Genomic DNA, 19,658 nt, shown 5'->3' on the forward strand with positions numbered 1-19,658 from the left:
CCAATTTTTTTGTTGTTGTTTTCTAATATGCCTTCCTGGGTGGCAGAGGCTAGAAAGTGAAAAACTATACTGAATGTGAAAAACTCCCATTTTCCTAACTAAACTTTAGCCAGAGATTCACGTGTGATTTAGATTTTGCTAATTGGATGCGTGCATTGGAAGCTGAGTTTGGAATCTATTTGGGTTGGGAGAGATACTGCCAGGTGTGAGGCATTCATGGTGCTGATGTGAATCCAATAAGAATCAGTAGACTGGGAACTGCTGGGTGTGCGGCCAAGGCTGTGTGTGCTGCCCAGTCTTTCTGAGTTGGATTCCTGGTCTGTAAGGCAGAGGGTATCAGAATTCAATGAGAAAATCCTTCCAAGGTTCTAGGTGACTGAACGTGAAGACTTTCAGGCAGTGCACCAGATGGTGATACAGCTCTTCTTTCACATGGAACTGTCAGCTCACAGAAGTTTCCAGAGTCAATCCCATCACATTCCTAGCAGCTCAAGAGTTTATTTTACAGTTCTGCTTTCAGACACTCTGGAGGTAACAGAGGGACCATCCAGTCCAACCTCCCCTGTAATGAAGGGATCCCCTTATTAACCCTGGGGTTGCCAGTTGTTGCCTATTTGGTATTTCCCTGTGTGGCCCTAGACCACCTGCCTCAGGTTCACCCAGGAGCATTTGCTTATACGCGCAGCTTCCAGGGCTCTGCTTCACACTTACTGAGAGTCCCTGGCAGAGGGTTCTTGCGTGTCTGCTTTGTAAAAACAAGCTCTATGGGTGATCAGTGAACAGGTCAAAATTGGAGAACCAAGTGCCAGGGAAAAGGAGTCCTCTTCTTGCTGAAATGACCCCTTGATAGCTGTTCTGTTAGAATTCTTCCTTCAGTGAGAGAGAGGTGGGGACCCAGGGGCACCAGCTCGGCCCTCTTGGGGCCACCCTGAAGAGATCAACTTCCTTTTCCTGTGACAATGTCTGAACAATTTGAAGATAGCTATCATGACTTACCTCATCTTCTCTAAGTGAAAGAGTCACACTTTGCATCAGGCATTGGCTGTCATCCTCCCTCCCTCCCTTTCCGGGAGACAGTATAGCCAGAGATTAAGAGCAAGGGCCTGAAGAATCTTGGCTTCGCGATTCACTAGCTTTATGATTGTGGGCAAGTAACATAGACTCTTTGAGCCTCAATGTCCTCACCTGTAAGACAGATGTAAAATTATCTTACATCACAGAATTGTTACGAGTATTAAATGAGGCCACAAATGCAAGGTGAAAAGGTAAAATACAGCAAATAATCAATGTGATCTATATGAATGAGTCTCAGTTTCTCGAGCCTGTCTGATGGTCGTGACAGTTACTTCTGAGTGTGGGGAGGATTAAATCAGATAATGTAAGTAAAGGATTTGGCCAGTGTCTGACTCATAGGAGTCTCTCAATAATGGTAACTATAAGGTAGCCAATAATGTAAAAACACTAAAGGCCTAAGATCCTAATGGGTGGGATTTTAAAAATCACTAAAGCAGTGAGTTTAGCAGAAAACTTCCCCACTGGCACCCTGTAGAATTGGCACTACATTCACAAACGTCCTTAGAACTAATATAAAAATTGTACTTCTCCAGAAATTATTTCATAACTAACTCACAATAAAATACAAAGTTTTCCAGTTTTAATTCTTCACAGAAATTGCCTTCTAAACTTTTAAGAGTGCAAAAAAACATTTACGATCTTTAAGATAAAACTTTAATCAGGTCTCTACATAATTCTTGCTAAAGAGAAAGAATGGAAAAGTATTGTGAGATGAAATGATAAGAATAAAATTGCCTTTGAAACCCTTAATTCCAAAAGTTGAAGTAGCAACTTTTAAATTGTCCAAATCACACAAATAATTTAATTGAGGTGTATTGAAAGCTCTTCAATTCCCATAAAGATTTACATGCTAGAAAAAAAGTTTCTGTGTTAGCAGGTCTCTAACATTTTTTATGAAAATCATAAAAATTATTTTATGTATTTAAATTTGGACAGCTACCATTATACAGTGAATTGTTTACGTGCACAAACTTCTGAGTCAAGCAGACTGAATTCCCATCTGGCTCCGCCAGTGTGTTTTTGAAAGTAGCTGTCTCGGAGTCTTACTGCCCTCATTAGTTAAAGGGAAGGTTTGTTGATCGCTGCAGGGCCGCTGGAAGAATTAAGTCAGGCTCGGTACCTAAAATATTTACAGAGAGCCGGGCCTGTGTAAATACTCAATGCTTATGTTACCTAAAAACAAAGCAGGATTGTTAGCTCTGTCGTAGAGAATATAGATACAAGTGGGGCATTTCTGCTGGATTGGTCTCCCTAGATTGGTTTCACCCAAATACCTCAGGGAACACTCATTCCCAGGGCATGAGCAGGAGAGTGGAAAGGGTGAGCAGGCTGGGGCGGAAGTGGGGTGGGAGACGGTAAGAGACAGCTTTTCTGTGCTCCTGGACCCAGTTCCAAAGTGCATGTGAGTTGTGGAGGTGCGGGCGTTCCCTGCACCAACAAGCAATGCTCAGACACCAGTAGGTGTCCAAGAGTTCAACTCAATTCTGGAACCTGGGAATAGCACTACATCCTACAGGTAAAGAACTCAGTCCCATAAGACCACCTTCTATTTTAGATGCCAATGGCAAGCCTAGGTTGTTACCTGTCCTTCTGGCCCACTGGCTATAAATCAGGGGGTTTCCATGACCTCCTCCTTGGGTTTGATTAATTTGCTAGAACGGCTCATAGACCTCAGGAAATTTACTCCCTACATTACCCATTTATTACAACGGCTATTAAAGGATTTGAATCAACAGCCAAATGAGGAGACATATAGGGCAAGGTCCCAAACAAAGGGGCTTCTGTCCTCATGGAGTTTGGGGCTGGGTAAGGTAGAACATGAAAAATGTTCTGGTTCCCTAACCTGGAAGCTCTCCAAACCTCCTCCTTTTGGGTTTTTATGGAGGTTTCATTAATAGGCGTGATTGATTAACTCATTGACCATTGGTGATTCATACAACCTCTAGCCTCTCTCCCGTACCCAGAAATCAGGAGGTGGGACTGAAAGTTCCACCCCTCTATTCCTGGCAGCCAGCCCCCATTCTTAAGTGCTTTCCAAAAATCACCTCATGAACATAACCCAGAAGTGATGAAAAGGGGCTTGTTATGAATAATAACAAGACTTATTTCACCTTTATGCTCTGAAGGGTTTTCAGGAACTGAGAACGAGACCAAGTATTATAACAAAAGAATATTGCTCTTATTGCTAAGGAAATTCCAAAGGTTTGCGGAGCTGAAAGCGACAACTGTGGATGAAGACCAAGTAAAATGAGGAACATATTTTGGTCATCTGAATGACCAAGTATATATATTTCTTATAAATTACAATATCACACAGCTAAACAGTCTGAGGAGAAATTAGGGTAAGGTAAGCTAGCTAAGGCTGAGTTGGAGGGTTGTGATTGGTGAATGTCAGGGTTCCTTGTGGGTGTTTCCAGTAAACGACTGAGGTTTTGATCTGTGATGTAGGCTGGGCTGTGGGCTCACCCTCCATTTTGTGGTCCAATAAATGAACTCACTTTATCACAACAGTATAAGAAATATATATTAATGAATCTTTAAATTGTTATTAGTGGCTTTAGAATTTCCACTACTGGGGTTTTTTATACTTCATTACTTTTAATCAAGATTTGTACCTCAGAAAACATACTTAAAGTTTTGTTGTTATTGTTGTTGCTGTTGTTAGAAAAAATCCAGTATGACTGCTGCTGTGTCACTTGTTCACGGCAATTATCTGGGACATGTATAACAAAGAATGCATAACTAAAAATGAAGATATTTTGTGCTCTAGGAATCGAACCGCAGTTGGCCAAAGAATGATTTATGGAATCCCTGAATATCAGGGCAGTAGATTGCTCTTATTTTCAATTTTTCCATACTTAGTACTAAATTATTTTGAACTTATGGGAAGTTAGGCTAATAAACCACAACTTTTCATTTTGTTGCAAGAAGCCTGACACTTTCAAAAGGGACTAATACTCTTTCTTGGTGTAATGGATTGAACGGTGACCCCCCAAAGCTTTGTCCACTTCCTAATTCTCTGAACCTATGAATGTGAACTCATTTGGGAAAAAGGTCTTTGTTGATGTCATTAAGTTAAGGATTTTGAGATAAAGAGACCACCCTGGATTATTTGAGTGGGTTCTAAATCCAAAGACAAGCATCCTTATGAAAGTCACATAGAGGAGAGACACACAGAGAGAAGAGGAAGAGGCAATCTGACCATGGGGGAAGAGACGGGAGTGATGTGGCCACAAGCCAAGGAATGCTCAGAACCAGCAAAGGACAGAAGAGCCAAGCAATGCATTGTCCCCCAGAGCCTCTGGAGGGAGTGTGGCCCTGCTGACACCTTAATTTCAGACCTCTGGCATCCAAAACTGTGAGAGAATAATTTTCTCTTGTTCTAAGCCACTAAGTTTGTGGAAATTTGTTAAGGCAGCCCTAGGAAACTAATACACTTGGTAAACTGATGTGGGACAACAAAGTTTTTCAACAACTGTATGAATGGACTAAAAATTCTAAAAAGTAAACAATACTGGATAAGGAGAGATAACATTATACACACTAGAAAGGGAAAGGAGAAGGAGAAGGAAGGGGTTTGGGGAAGAGAGAAAAAGAAGGGAGGTAATCATAATGTGAGCTAAGATTTGTCAGGCTTCCAGCAAAAGTATAAACTGTTGGGGTCCAGGGCAGGCTGCTCCCAAATATTCCACAGTGGCACATTATTTTGAATTACAGTTATTTAAGAAGCGGCTAACACAAGAGGGACATGTCAACCCTCCTGTCTCCCGGAAGGCAGGAAATAAATCTCCCATGTGAAAGGTGCCCTCCCCACGTCTGGAGGTAAAAGGACACACTTATCGCCAGAGATAGGGAATTCAGCCTGAGAATCCTGTATAAACAAACCTGGTTACTTCTTTAATTCACTACCCAAACCCCAAATCTGTTTAGATTCTTCACTCATTAAGCACCCAAAGCCTAAGTTTGTCCTGTTGATTCCTCACAAATTTATTGTTTGTCTAAAAAGTATAAAAGCTGCTTCTTTTGTAGGAATATGCTATAATTTGTTTAGTCGTTTTATTGTTTATGGACATTTAGGTTGGTTCCCATTTGGGGCTATTATGAACCGGGCTGCTAACACTCTTCTTTGAATCTTTTTGTGAACATGCTTTAATTTCTCTTGGATAAGTGCCTGAGTGGAATTGTTTCGTCATAGGGTAAGATGCAAATTTAATTATATAACGAACTGCTGGACAGACCTTCAAAGGGGCTGTACATTTTATACTCCCACCAGCAATGCATGAGTGTTCCAGTTGGGTTACATCCTTGTCAACATTTGGTATAGTCTTTTTTATTTTACTCATTAATTTTGACATTTCTGTGAAATGATATATCATTGGTGGTTTTAATTTGCATTTCTCCATTGACTGAAGATATTGAGCACTTTTCCAGGAGTTTATTAGCAAACTACTGTTCTTTTCTGAAGTAACTGTTCAAGTCTTTTGCTTATTTTTTAAAATTGGGCTTTTTGGGAGACCCTCAGATGGCAGAGGCGAAAGACGTGGCAATCACCTTCCTCCCCACAAATACATCAAAAATACATCTACATGTGGAACAACTCCTACAGAACACCTACTGAACGCTGGCAGAAGACCTCAGACTTCCCAAAAGGTAAGAAACTCCCCACGTACCTGGCCGTGTGGCTGACAGGGTATTGGTGCTCCAGCTGGGTGTCAGGCCTGAGGTGGGAAAGCCGAGTTCAGGATATTGGTCCACCAGACACCTCCCAGCTGCACATAATATCAAATGGTGAAAGCTCTCCCAGATATCTCCATCTCAATGCTAAGACCCAGCTCCACTCAACGACCAGAAAGATACAATGCTGGACACCCTATGCCAAACAACTAGCAAGACAGGAACACAACACCACCCATTAGCAGAGAGGCTGCCTAAAATCATAATAAGGTCACAGACACCCCAAAACACACCACCGGATGTGGTCCTGCCCACCAGAAAGACAAGATCCAGCCTCATCCACCAGAACACAGGCACTAGTCCCCTCCACCAGGAAGCCTAGACAACCCACTGAACCAATCTTAGCCACTGGGGGCAGACACCAAAAACAACAGGAACTACGAACCTGCAGCCTGCAAAAAGGAGACCCCAAACACAGTAAGTTAAGCAAAATGAGAAGACAGAAAATCACACAGATGAAGGAGCAAGGTAAAAACTCACCAGACCTGACAAATGAAGAGAAAATAGGCAGTCTACCTGAAAAAGAATTCAGAATAATGATAGTAAAGATGATCCAAAATATTGGAAATAGAATAGAGAAAATACAAGAAACATTTAACAAGGACCTAGAAGAACTAAAGAGCAAACAAACAGTGATAAACAACACAATAAATGAAATTAAAAATTCTCTAGAAGGGATCAATAGCAGAATAACTGAGGCAGAAGAACGGATAAGTGACCTGGAAGATAAAATAGTGGAAATAACTACTGCAGAGCAGAATAAAGAAAAAAGAATGAAAAGATTTGAGGAAAGTCTCAGAGACCTCTGGGACAACATTAAATGCACCAACATTCGAATCATAGGGGTCCCAGAAGAAGAAGAGAAAAAGAAAAGGACTGAGAAAATATTTGAAGAGATTATAGTTGAAAACTTCCCTAATATGGGAAAGGAAATAGTCAATCATATCCAGGAAGTGCAGAGAGTCCCATACAGGATAAATCCAAGGAGAAACACACCAAGACACATATTAACCAAACTATCAAAAATTAAATACAAAGAAAAAATATTAAAAGCAGCAAGGGAAAACCAACAAATAACATACAAGGGAATTCCCAGAAGGTTAACAGCTGATCTTTCAGCAGAAACTTTGCAAGCCAGAAGGGAGTGGCAGGACATATTTAAAGTGATGAAAGGGAAAAACCTACAACCAAGATTACTCGACCCAGCAAGGATCTCATTCAGATTCGATGGAGAAATGAAAACCTTTACAGACAAGCAAAAGCTAAGATAATTCAGCACCACCATACCAGCTTTACAACAAATGCTAAAGGAACTTCTCTAGGCAGGAAACACAAGAGAAGGAAAAGACCTACAATAACAAACCCAAAACAATTAAGAAAATGGTAATAGGAACAAACATATCTATAACTACCTTAAACGTAAATGGATTAAATGCTGCAACCAAAAGGCGTAGACTGGCTGAATGGACACAAAAACAAGGTCCATACGTATGCTCTCTACAAGAGATCCACCTCAGACCTAGGGACACATACAGACTGAAAGTGAGAGGATGGAATAAGATATTCCATGCAAATGGAAATCAAAAGAAAGCTGGAGTAGCTATTCTCATATCAGACAAAATAGACTTTAAAATAAACACTATTAGAAGAGACAAAGAAGGACATTACATAATGACCAAGGGAGCAATCCAAGAAAAAGATATAACAATTGTAAATATTTATGCATCCAACATAGGAGCACCTCAATACATAAGGCAAAAGCTAATAGCCATAAAAGGGGAAATGGGCAGTAACACAATCATAGTAGGGGACTTTAACACCCCACTTTTGCCAATGGACTGATCATCCAAAATGAAAATAAATAAGGAAACACGAGCTTTAAATGATACATTAAAGAAGTTGGACTTAATTGATATTTATAGGACATTCTATCCAAAAACAACAGAATACACTTTCTTCTCAAGTGCTCATGGAACATTCTACAGGATAGATCATATCTTGGGTCACAAATCAAGCCTTGGTTAATTTAAGAAAACTGAAATTGTATCAAGTGTCTTTTCCAACCACAACGTTATGAGACTAGATATCAATTACAGGAAAAAATCTGTAAAAAATAAAAACATATGGGGGCTAAACAATACACTATTAAATAACCAAGAGATCACTGAAGAAATCAAAGAGGAAATCAAAAAATACCTAGAAACAAATGACAATGAAAACACAGTGACCCAAAACCTATGGGATGCAGCAAAAGCAGTTCTAAGAGGGAAGTTTATAGCAATACAATCCTACCTCAAGAAACAAGAAACATCTCAAATAAACAACCTAACCTTACACCTAAAGCAATTAGAGAAAGAAGAACAAAAAAAACCCCAAGTTAGCAGAAGGAAAGAAATCATAAAGATCAGATCAGAAATAAATGAAAAAGAAATGAAGGAAACAAAAGCAAAGATCAATAAAACTAAAAGCTGGTTCTCTGAGAAGATAAACAAATTGATAAACCATTAGATAGACTCATCAAGAAAAAAAGGGAGAAGACTCAAATCAACAGAATTAGAAATGAAAAAGGAGAAGTAACAACTGACACTGCAGAGATACAAAGGATCATGAGAGATTACTACAAGCAACTCTATGCCAATAAAACGGACAACCTGAAAGAAATGGACAAATTCTTAAAAAAGCACAACCTTCTGAGACTGAACCAGGAAGAAATAGAAAATATAAACAGACCAATCACAAGCACCAAAATTGAAGCTGTGATTTAAAATCTTCCAACAAACAAAAGCCCAGGACCATATGGTTTCACAGGCAAATTCTATCAAACATTTAGAGAAGAGCTAACACCTATCCTTCTCAAACTCTTTCAAAATATAGCAGAGGGAGGAATACTCCCTAACTCATTCTACAAGGCCACCATCACCTTGATACCAAAACCAGACAATGATGTCACAAAGAAGGAAAACTACAGGCCAATATCACTGATAAACATAGATGCAAAAATCCTCAACAAAACACTAGCAAACAGAATCTGACAACACATTAAAGGGATCATACACTATGATCAAGTGGGGTTTATCCCAGGAAAGCAAGGATTCTTCATTATACACAAGTCAATCAATGTGATAAACAATATTAACAAACTGAAGAATAAAAACCATATGATCATCTCAATAGATGCAGAAAAAGCTTTTGATAAAATTCAACACCAATTTATGATAAAAATCCAGAAAGTAGACATAGAGGGAACTTACCTCAACCTAATAAAGATGACATATGACAAACCCACAGCCAACATCGTTCTCAATGGTGAAAAACTGAAACCATTTCCTCTAAGATCAGGAACAAGACAAGATTGTCCACTCTCACCACTATTATTCAACATAGTTTTGGAAGTTTTAGCCACAGCAATCAGAGAAGAAAAAGAAATAAAAGGAATCCAAATTGGAAAAGAAGAAGTAAAGCTGTCACTGTTTGCAGATGACATGATACTATACATAGAGAATCGTAAAGATGCTACCAGAAAACTACTAGAGCTAATCAATGAATATGGTAAAGTAGCAGGATACAAAATTAATGCACAGAAATCTCTTGCATTCCTATACATTAATGATGAAAAATCTGAAAGAGAAATTAAGGAAACACTTCTATTTACCATTGCAACAAAAAGAATAAAATATCTAGGTATAAACCTAACTAAGGAGACAAAAGACCTGTATGCAGAAAATTATAAGACACTGATGAAAGAAATTAAAGATGATACAAATAGATGGAGAGATATACCATGTTCTTGGATTGGAAGAATCAAGATTGTGAAAATGACTCTACTACCCAAAGCAATCTACAGATTCAATGCAATCCCTATCAAACTACCACTGGTATTTTTCACAGAACTACAACAAAAAATTTCACAATTTGTATGGAAACACAAAAGACCCCAAATAGCCAAAGCAATCTTTAGAGAGAAAAATGGAGCTGGAGGATTCAGGCTCCCTGACTTCAGACTATACTACAAACATACAGTAATCAAGACAGTATGGTACTGGCACAAAAACAGAAAGATAGATCAATGGAACAGGATAGAAAGCCCAGAGATAAACCCACACACGTATGGTCACCTTATCTTTGGTAAAGGAGGGAGGAATGTACAGTGGAGAAAGGACAGCCTCTTCAATAAGTGGTGCTGGGAAAACTGGACAGCTACATGTAAAAGCATGAGATTAGATCACTCCCTAACACCATACACAAAAATAAGCTCAAAATGGATTAAAGACCTAAATGTAAGGCCAGAAACTATCAAACTCTTAGAGGAAAACATAGGCAGAACACTCTATGACATAAATCACAGCAAGATCCTTTTTGACCCACCTCCAAGAGAAATGGAAATAAAAACAAAAATAAACAAATGGGACCTAATGAAACTTCAAAGCTTTTGCACAGCAAAGGAAACCATAAACAAGACCAAAAGACAGCCCTCAGAATGGGAGAAAATAGTTGCAAATGAAGCAACTGACAAAGGATTAATTTCCAAAATTTACAAGCAGCTCATGCAGCTCAATAACAAAAAAACAAACAACCCAATCCAAAAATGGTCCGAAGACCTAAATAGACATTTCTCCAAAGAAGATATACAGACTGCCAACAAACACATGAAAGAATGCTCAACATCATTAATCATTAGAGAAATGCAAATCAAAACTACCATGAGATATCATCTCACACCAGTCAGAATGGCCATCATCAAAAAATCTAGAAACAATAAATGCTGGAGAGGGTGTGGAGAAAAGGGAACACTCTTGCACTGCTGGTGGGAATGTGAATTGGTACAGCCACTATGGAGAACAGTATAGAGGTTCCTTAAAAAACTACAAATAGAGCTACCATATGACCCAGCAGTCCCACTACTGGGCATATACCCTGAGGAAACCATAATTCAAAAGAGTCATGTACCAAAATGTTCATTGCAGCTCTATTTACAATAGCCTGGAGATGGAAACAACCTAAGTGCCCATCATCGGATGAATGGATAAAGAAGATGTGGCACATATATACAATGGAATATTACTCAGCCATAAAAAGAAACGAAATTGAGCTATTTGTAATGAGGTGGATAGACCTAGAGTCTGTCATACAGAGTGAAGTAAGTCAGAAAGAAAAAGACAAATACCGTATGCTAACACATATATATGGAATTTAAGAAAAAAAAATGTCATGAAGAACCTAGCGGTAAGACAGGAATAAAGACACAGACCTACGAGAGAACTGACTTGAGGATATGGGGAGGGGGAAGGGTGAGCTGTGACAAAGCGAGAGAGAGTCATGGACATATATACAGTACCAAACGTAAGGTAGATAGCTAGCGGGAAGCAGGGAGATCAGCTTGGTGCTTTGTGACCGCCTGGAGGGGTGGGATAGGAGGGTGGGGGGGAGGGAGACGCAAGAGGGAAGAGATATGGGAACATATGTATATGTATAACTGATTCACTTTGTTATAAAGCAGAAACTAACACACCATTGTAAAGCAATTATACCCCAATAAAGATGTTTAAAAAATTAATTAATTAAAAACAAAAAAAAAGAAGGTAAGAAACATACAACAAAATTATTCCCGATAAAGCAGTGGAAGGCACTAAGAGTAGATTAAGAAAACAAAGGAAACTAATAAAAATGATTGATTTAGAAAACAATGGTAAAATGGAGAGAATCAAGAAAGGCAAAAGAGAATTTTAAATATACATAACTACCAGGGCTTCCCTGGTGGCGCAGTGGTTGAGAATCTGCCTGCCAATGCAGGGGACACGGGTTGGAGCCCTGGTCTGGGAAGATCCCACATGCCGCAGAGCAACTAGGCCCGTGAGCCACAATTACTGAGCCTGCGCGTCTCGAGCCTGTGCTCCACAACAAGAGAGGCTGCGATAGTGAGAGGCCCGCGCACCGCGATGACTGCAATGAAGAGTGGCCCCCGCTTGCTGCAACTAGAGAAAGCCCTCGCACAGAAACAAAGACCCAACAGAGCCATAAATAAATAAATAAATAAATAAATAAAATTGAAAAAAAATATATAACAACCAATCCAGTATAGATTAAAATATAGTAAGAGAGTACCATCAAATAATTTATATTGATAATTCAACAGCTTAGATGAAATGACTGTTCCCGATAAAATATAACTTACTAAAATATATCAAGAATAAAAAACCTAAATAGTCCTATAACAATAAATGAAACTGCAAAAATAGTTATTATCTTCTCTTATAGGAAGCACAAGTACAGCAGCCATATAGGCAATTCTCCAACAATTTCAAAAAGAGATAATTCCAATCCTTTACAAAATCTCTGAATATGAAAAAGGAGGGAACTACATCTTAATTTATTCTGTGAAGCTAGTTTAACTTGATAACAAAACCAGATGAAGACAGGATAAGAAAGGCACACTAGAGTGTCTTTTTACCCATGAGTGTATATATAAGAATTAAAACAAATTATTGGCACAATAAATAAAGCAGTCATTAGATGATTTTTCATTTTGACAGACAGACAAACATAAATGCAACTGGAGTCCTACAGGCAGAAGAAAGTAGAGAACAAGGTAGAAGTAATATTTGACTAAGAATTTTCCAAAAACAATGAAAAATATCAAGCCAAAGGTCCATGTCTGGAAAACCTCAGGTAGAATAAATAATGAGCAATATAGACAACAAAAACCTCAAATAACCAACCAAATAAACAACTCCACCCACAAATCTAAACTCGTCATTTTTGAACTGCTGACAATCAATGATAAAGAGAAAATCTTGAGACATCGAGAAAATAAAGACATTAAATCAGAGGAATAAAGATAAGAAGTATATGTCATAACTGGAAGACAATGGTATGACATCTTTAAAGTTCTGAATCTCAAAACTGTCAGCCCAGAATTCTAGTCACGATAAAAATATTTTCAAAGTCAAGGTGTCAGGAGCACAGCTGAGCTAGAGACAGCTGAGCTGCCAGGTGTTGGAGTAGCCAATTTAGACAACAAGGCAAAATGAAAATAACAGAAAAGTTTTTAATCACTTACTGTCACAGTACAAGCAAGAGGCTAAACAGGAGAAAGCACTGACTCCTCCATTCCATTTTCCCTCAAGGAATGGTGCCTCAGTTAAGGGTTAAGTGGATTAGCACAGATGTGGGCCTTGTGTCACTGCTGAGGGAGCCCTGATCAGAAAGCTCCCGCAATTTCATGGACCTGGAAGCCAGGGGCAGGGAGAGTAGGCTAGACTTGGAAAAGTACTGAGTGCTGAGTCAGTGCGGAGAACAAGGCTTCAAGATTCCCTTCCCTCTTCCCAACAAAGGGGTTTCGGCAGAAGTGTCTGACAAAGGCTTCTGCCAAGAGCCCCAGTGAAGAGGCCTCCAGAGGCACTTGAACTAGGAATGCCGATATACATAAGAGCATAGGTGGACAGGGGATGGGGGGGGGGGTGGGGGTGGGGACGAGGGTGGGGGTGGGGACGAGGGTGGGGGTGGGGTAGGCCTGCATCACTGACTGCAATTCCTTTCAGAGACTGCAATGCACAGGCTGTGCTCCAAGTCTGGTGTGGGGAGGGCAGCCAGATAAAGCTATAAAAAATTAATAAACAGAAACCTCCATTAAATAGAGTTGGGAGACCAGAAAGGGGAGCTCTCACACCCAGCGCCATTGCAGAGCCCAAGAGGAAGAAGTCTCCTCTCCTTTCCTGGCAAGGACTCAGCCAAAGAAAACCACTGACTCTTTGTTAACTGCAGCCCTCCCAACTTCCTTTTCCCCTTTTCTTCTTTTGCTGTGTGGGGACTTGCATGTGGCTTGCCATGGTTGCAGATCCCAAATTGCAATTCTCTGCTGATCCTGAATACACCCATCTTTGCTGGAGAAATATCTGGCAGTCTATGTTTCAGGTCCAGAAAGACTTTGTAATTGCCTATGGCCAGATCTGAAAAAAAATCACACATAGGTTTTTAGTCAGAAACAGGACTACTTGAAAGGTAAAACAAAGACTCCATGACACAAATAAAAGTTGAGAGAATTCACTACCAGCAGAATGTGCTACAAAAATGTTAAGGACATTGTTTAGGGAGGAGGAATATTATAGTAGACAGAAACTGCAACACCAAGAGTGAACTGTAATGTAAACTATGGATTTGGAGTGATTATGATGTTCAATGTCCGTTCATCAGTTGCAACAAGTGTACCCCTCTGATAGGAAATGTTGATAATGGGGGAGGCTGTGCATGTGTGCGGACAGGGGAGTCTATGAGAAATTTCTCTGCCTTCCTTTTCATTCTGCTTCATATATGAAACTACCTTAAAAAAGTAAAGTCTCACAAAACAAAGAAACAGAAAACCAAACCACCACTCTTGCCATCATTTATGTTTTCATTAGTCTTGAGTCAGGGAGGCCTTAGACACCCCTGTACACCGGCTCTCCTGTGTCACGCTTACTGAGCACCAGGTGCTGTGTTAGGCAGTTTACTGACATTCTCATTAGATTCCTATGATAACTTATGAGCTGAGTATTATTTTACAGAAAACAGAAGTTTAGTTCTAGCTAACACAAGTTGAGCACTTCTTGTGTGCCAGGTATCGTGCTGTCTACTTTTCACAAATTGTCCTATTTATCCTCACCACCAACCTATGAGGTCACAGGTTCTATTATTTTCCTAATTCACAGTTGAAAAATCTTAAAGACAGAGTGCTTAAGTAATGTGCCCAAGCACATACAAGTAGGAAGCATTGGTGTCAGGATTCCAAAGACCCATGCTCTAAGCGCTAGCTACATGGTTGCCTGGAAAATGTGGGAATGACAGTAGAATACAAAGAGAAACTAAAGCAACACAGAAACATGAGAAAAGCAGAAAACTGGGAACTTTTCCACCTGGAAAAAATAGTAAGATTAAATGTGGGAAAACAGTGCTAGCTATCTTCAAATATTTCCAAATTCTGAAGGGGAGAGTTCTCTGTGGTGCCAGGAACCAGAGCTGACTTGGCTCACTGGGGGTATATTTTCATTTAAAGAAGAACTTGAAAGTACAAAGTTCCCTAACATCTTAGTGGGCAGCTTCAGTAGGAGGTGTTCTAATGTGCTGGAGTTAACCACAGTGAGTGATACAGTAAAGGGGATTCCTGCAAGTCAGGCATGGAAAGGATATGAGGAGTCAGAACTAGGTAAGTTCTTGTTCCCTTATAACTCTCAGTTTTGATTTCAATACTAACACTACAAACCTTGGTTGGCTAAAAAAGTTGTGAACTTTGGGCTTCCATGGTGGCGCAGTGGTTGAGAGTCCGCCTGCCGATGCAGGGGACACGGGTTCGTGCCCGGTCTGGGAGGATCCCACATGCCGCGGAGCGGCTGGGCCCGTGAGCCATGGCCGCTGAGCCTGCGCGTCAGGAGCCTGTGCTCCGCAACGTGAGAGGCCCGCTTACCGCAAACAAACAAACAAACAAAAACCTTTGAACTTCTGGAGTGACAACCTGGAACCAATGGCAAAGTGCTCCATTTGAAAAAAGAGCCACGCTGCCATCTGGTGATCATAATAATTGTTATTTTTATTCTTTTGTTTTTGAGTGTTTGGAAGAAAATCCATTAATACCCATCAGTAATTAAGATATAAAAGTTTCCTTAATTGTTGACATTTTTCCTTCAGTGCATTGTCTCTGTGACATTCTCTGCTAAAAAGGTCTATTTTGTTTTTACTTTTTATTTCCATAAGTAATAAAATTTTGCATCTATATCCCTATACAGTTGTCTGATCATTTCTTTGCAATAATTTCCTAAGAAAGGAGATGCTGTGTCAAAGAGTATTGTTTAATTTTTAAACTTTTGACATGCATTTTCCAATTGTTCTTCTCAGAAATATTGTGCCAACATGCCATCATTTTATAAGGGAACGTTCTTCCCTGCACCCTCACCAGTTCTACATAAGATCTTCAAGCTGTTTCTTTGCCTATTTGAGTTTATTTAATTATATATAGATGGAATTTCCTCTACTGTAAGTCTGTAGTTTCTGAATACTACTTATGTTTAATATTCAGATACACATTTTGTAAATTTTCTTGGTTTTCTTTTCTGCTGGTCTTTTCACCTGTTCTTCTTTACTTACTGATTTGAAAGAGCTCTTTATAAAATAAAAGAGTAATACTGTATTTTAAAACATCGAATATCCTTACAGGCCAGGCATACTGCTGCTAAAGCACATATTTGAAAATAGCTCAAATTCTCTAGGGGGGTTTTGTTTTCTTCTCTACCCCATCACCATGCAATCAATTAAAAAAATTAACTGTCTAATATGCACTAGGCATATCACAGTGCTGGTGATATGTCCATGCCTTATCACTCAACCATGCCCTCTTATATAATACAGGAAATATTCATAGTACCTTTACTAAATTGTGAAACTTTGTAGTGGTTCCAGGAGTCTAAGGGACAAAATTTTTATTGGAATATCAGGACTTCTATTCAGACTCTCAAACAAAAAATATATGTCTATTTTGTGCCAGTTACTGACCACAAAGAAGAGATTCACATAGGTAAATAAAACACTGCCCATCTCATTATGGGCTTACAGTCTAGTGTGTTGAAGGGGGGGAATCAGGCACAGAAAGCAATAATAATAACTACTGCTTATGGTGCAACTAAGAATCAAGTACTATGCTTGTTACTTTTGATGCATTATCTCTAATCCTTACCACAATTCTGAGATGTGATTTTTGTCCGCATTTAAATAATAAAAGGCTGGAGTAAGATTGGTCAATTTGGACAGTTCAGGTGAAATAGGGTGGTTTTTCCTGGAAGTAGGGAGTTCAACCTGGAGGAGGTTTAATGAGGAAAACAGAAAGATATTTAAGCTATGATTTAAATTCTGGCTCCAATAAAGAGCCTGTGTGTGACTATCTCTCTAGGGCAAAATGCTGGGGGGAAGTGGGGGAAAGCACAGAATAGGAGCTTCAGAAATTTTCACTTCAGAAGCCATTAAAGTTGATTTACATCCTTTGTGAGAGGTAATCTCTTTGAGAAATTTTTCCATTTTTTTCTGCCCTGACTTGAGTAAATGAGTCATTAAAAATAATTGGAATTATGGTTAAATAGGGAACAGTAAGCTAAGTTTGCCTCCTCTCATGTTCAAAACACCACTGTTATGACAAAAAAAAATTTTAAATTAATAAATCCTTAGAGAGAAAATATGCCACAGGGATTACAAAATTCATATGAAGATACTGTGAACTAGTTTGACAATAAATTTGACACCTTAGGTGAAATGTATTAATTCCTAGAAAACGTGACTTGCTAAAACCAATTCATGAAAAAATGAAAATCCGAACAAGTCTATCCATTAAAGCAACTAAATGAAACATTAAAAATCATCCCAGGGAATTCCCTGGCGGCCCAGTGGTTAGGACTCTGTGCTCTCACTGCAGAGCATGGGTTTTTCATCCCTGGTTGAGAAACTAAGATCCTGCAAGCTGTGGGAGCATGACCATCAATCAATCAATCGATCAATCAATTTCTCATTGAAAAAAAATTAAAATAGGGCTTCCTTGGTGCGCAGTGGTTGAGAGTCCGCCTGCCGATGCAGGGGACACGGGTTTGTGCCCCGGTCCCGGAAGATGCCACATGCCATGGAGCGGCTAGGCCCGTGAGCCATGGCCGTTGAGCCTGCGCGTCCGGAGCCTGTGCTCCGCAACGGGAGAGGTCACAACAGTGAGAGGCCCGTGTACCGCAAAAACAATAAATAAATAAATAAATAAATAAACAAACAAATATAAAAATAAAAATCATCCCATAAAGAAAGCTACAGGTCCAGATGACTTTCATGAGGAATTCTTCTAAGCATTTAAAATGGAAGAAACAAAAATCTCCCACAAACTCTTCTAGAGAATAGAAAAATATGGATACTCTTCACCACATTTTGTAAGGGCAATGTAACTTTGATGCCCAAACTTGATAAGACATTACAAGAAATGAAAATTATAGGGTACTATGTTAACAAAATAAATCAACTTATCTACTGATCTCTCTGTGTTACAACCATATTAAGTTTATTTTCGGAATGCCATGTTTATTAATATTTGAAAATAAATTGTTGAAAACCACCACAATGTTAGAGACAAAGGAGAAAAAACATGACAATCTCAATTTGAGAAGGACTTGGATGTAAGTATTTATTTGGAAGATGATCCTAGGAAACACAAATGAGGAAACTGGGAAAGTGAGACAAGGGTGGGAAAAAAGCTAAGGAAAATACATTAATGAGCAGGTTAATATTGTGGAAAGTTGGAACTCTCTGAACACGTGTGAGAAAAATGACTCAGAATCACACTAACAGAGGACAGGGATGCTGCGACATTTATCCACTGATTGCCATTCCCTGCACTTCTGGCTGCTCCTTCTAGCAGCTGAGAAAGCTCCCCTGGTGCTTGAGAAAGCTCTCAGGCAGAGAAGAGAGATCAAGGCTCCTGATGTGGAAAGCTGCCAGGGCAAATATCTCTTGTGGTTACTGCTGAACCCACGTGGGCCAAGGGAATATGGGACAGGGCACCGACAGCATATGCTACAGAATCCAAGAGGATAATGTAAGAGACAAGAAGTCATGCACAAAAATCGGATAAAAATTTTAAGAGCTAATTTTTCTTTGTGGAAAAGCAATACAAATATCAATCTAAATGATCAGAAAACACTGATATGGAAGGCGACAGAGGGTGGCAGATGCAGCTCCTACTTTCTATGTCAGGGGAGCTATGGAAATGTATTAGCTTTAGAAATTATGTTTACTGTTTAATAAAATAATAGGTAAGATTAATAGAAAGTATATTATATAAACATTACGACAAAACATGTCAAATGTTTTTTACCTGAGATTTTTAAAAACTAACTCTCTCCTGTCAGATAGTTATGATAATTGCTATTATCATCCCATTTTCCTGTTAAGAAAATGAAGCTTAGAGAGGTTCAGAAACATGGTTAGGGTCACACCTAGCAAGTAGTGGAACTAGGAAATGTTCCCAAGCTGTCTGACTCCAGAGCCAATGTTTTTACCTACAGTGCTGTATTATGGTTTGATGTTAAACAGTTAAGCATAACTAAACAATAGATAAGTGAAATAGGAAACAAATATTGAGATGATGGAGCTAAACCAAAATAAACATTGATTCTATTGAGTGTAAACAGACTACACCAAGTAGATGTAAAGATTGTTAGACAATAAGATACTGAACTACATGTTCCTTATGTGAGACATACTTAAATACAAAGCAAACTAAAAATTTAGGTTAAAAGGTTTGGGGGGAAAAGCCCCATATAAGGTCTAACAAAAGGAGAGCTTGGGTGGCTTGCTAAAATTAGTCAAAGTAGACTTTATAGCATTAAGTATAACTAGACTTATGAAGAGACACTTTACAATTGTAAAAAGTTCAATTCACTAGGAACATATAATAATTATTTCAGCCTAAATATCAGCAGTCATTGAATAATGGCATGTTTCTCTGTTGAGTGACAATATACTCAATTTCACTAAATCAAAATTGTAAAGGAGATAAAATATACCCCCGATCAGGAAAAGATGTCTTTATGTCTTGAAGTAAAGGCAATGCATTTTATCAGGTGAACTCTGTTCTGCAGCTTAAGTTCGGTGGCTCTGTGATTCTGAGTTCCCATGGTGTTTGAGTCTCTGATTGTAATCTTCACCAAGTCAGTTGTTGAGGCAGCTAATTCATTCTCCCTGTCCTGTCTGGAAATTCCTGTAGCGGGAATGGACTCATATGGGTCCCAGTGTGGGAGAATTCATCACCCTAACAGCTGGAGACAATGCACTTGCGAGGTGTCAGGATGACCAGCTTGGGA

This window comes from Stenella coeruleoalba (genome assembly GCF_951394435.1).
Source record: "Stenella coeruleoalba genome assembly, chromosome: 3".
NCBI lineage: Eukaryota > Metazoa > Chordata > Mammalia > Artiodactyla > Delphinidae > Stenella > Stenella coeruleoalba.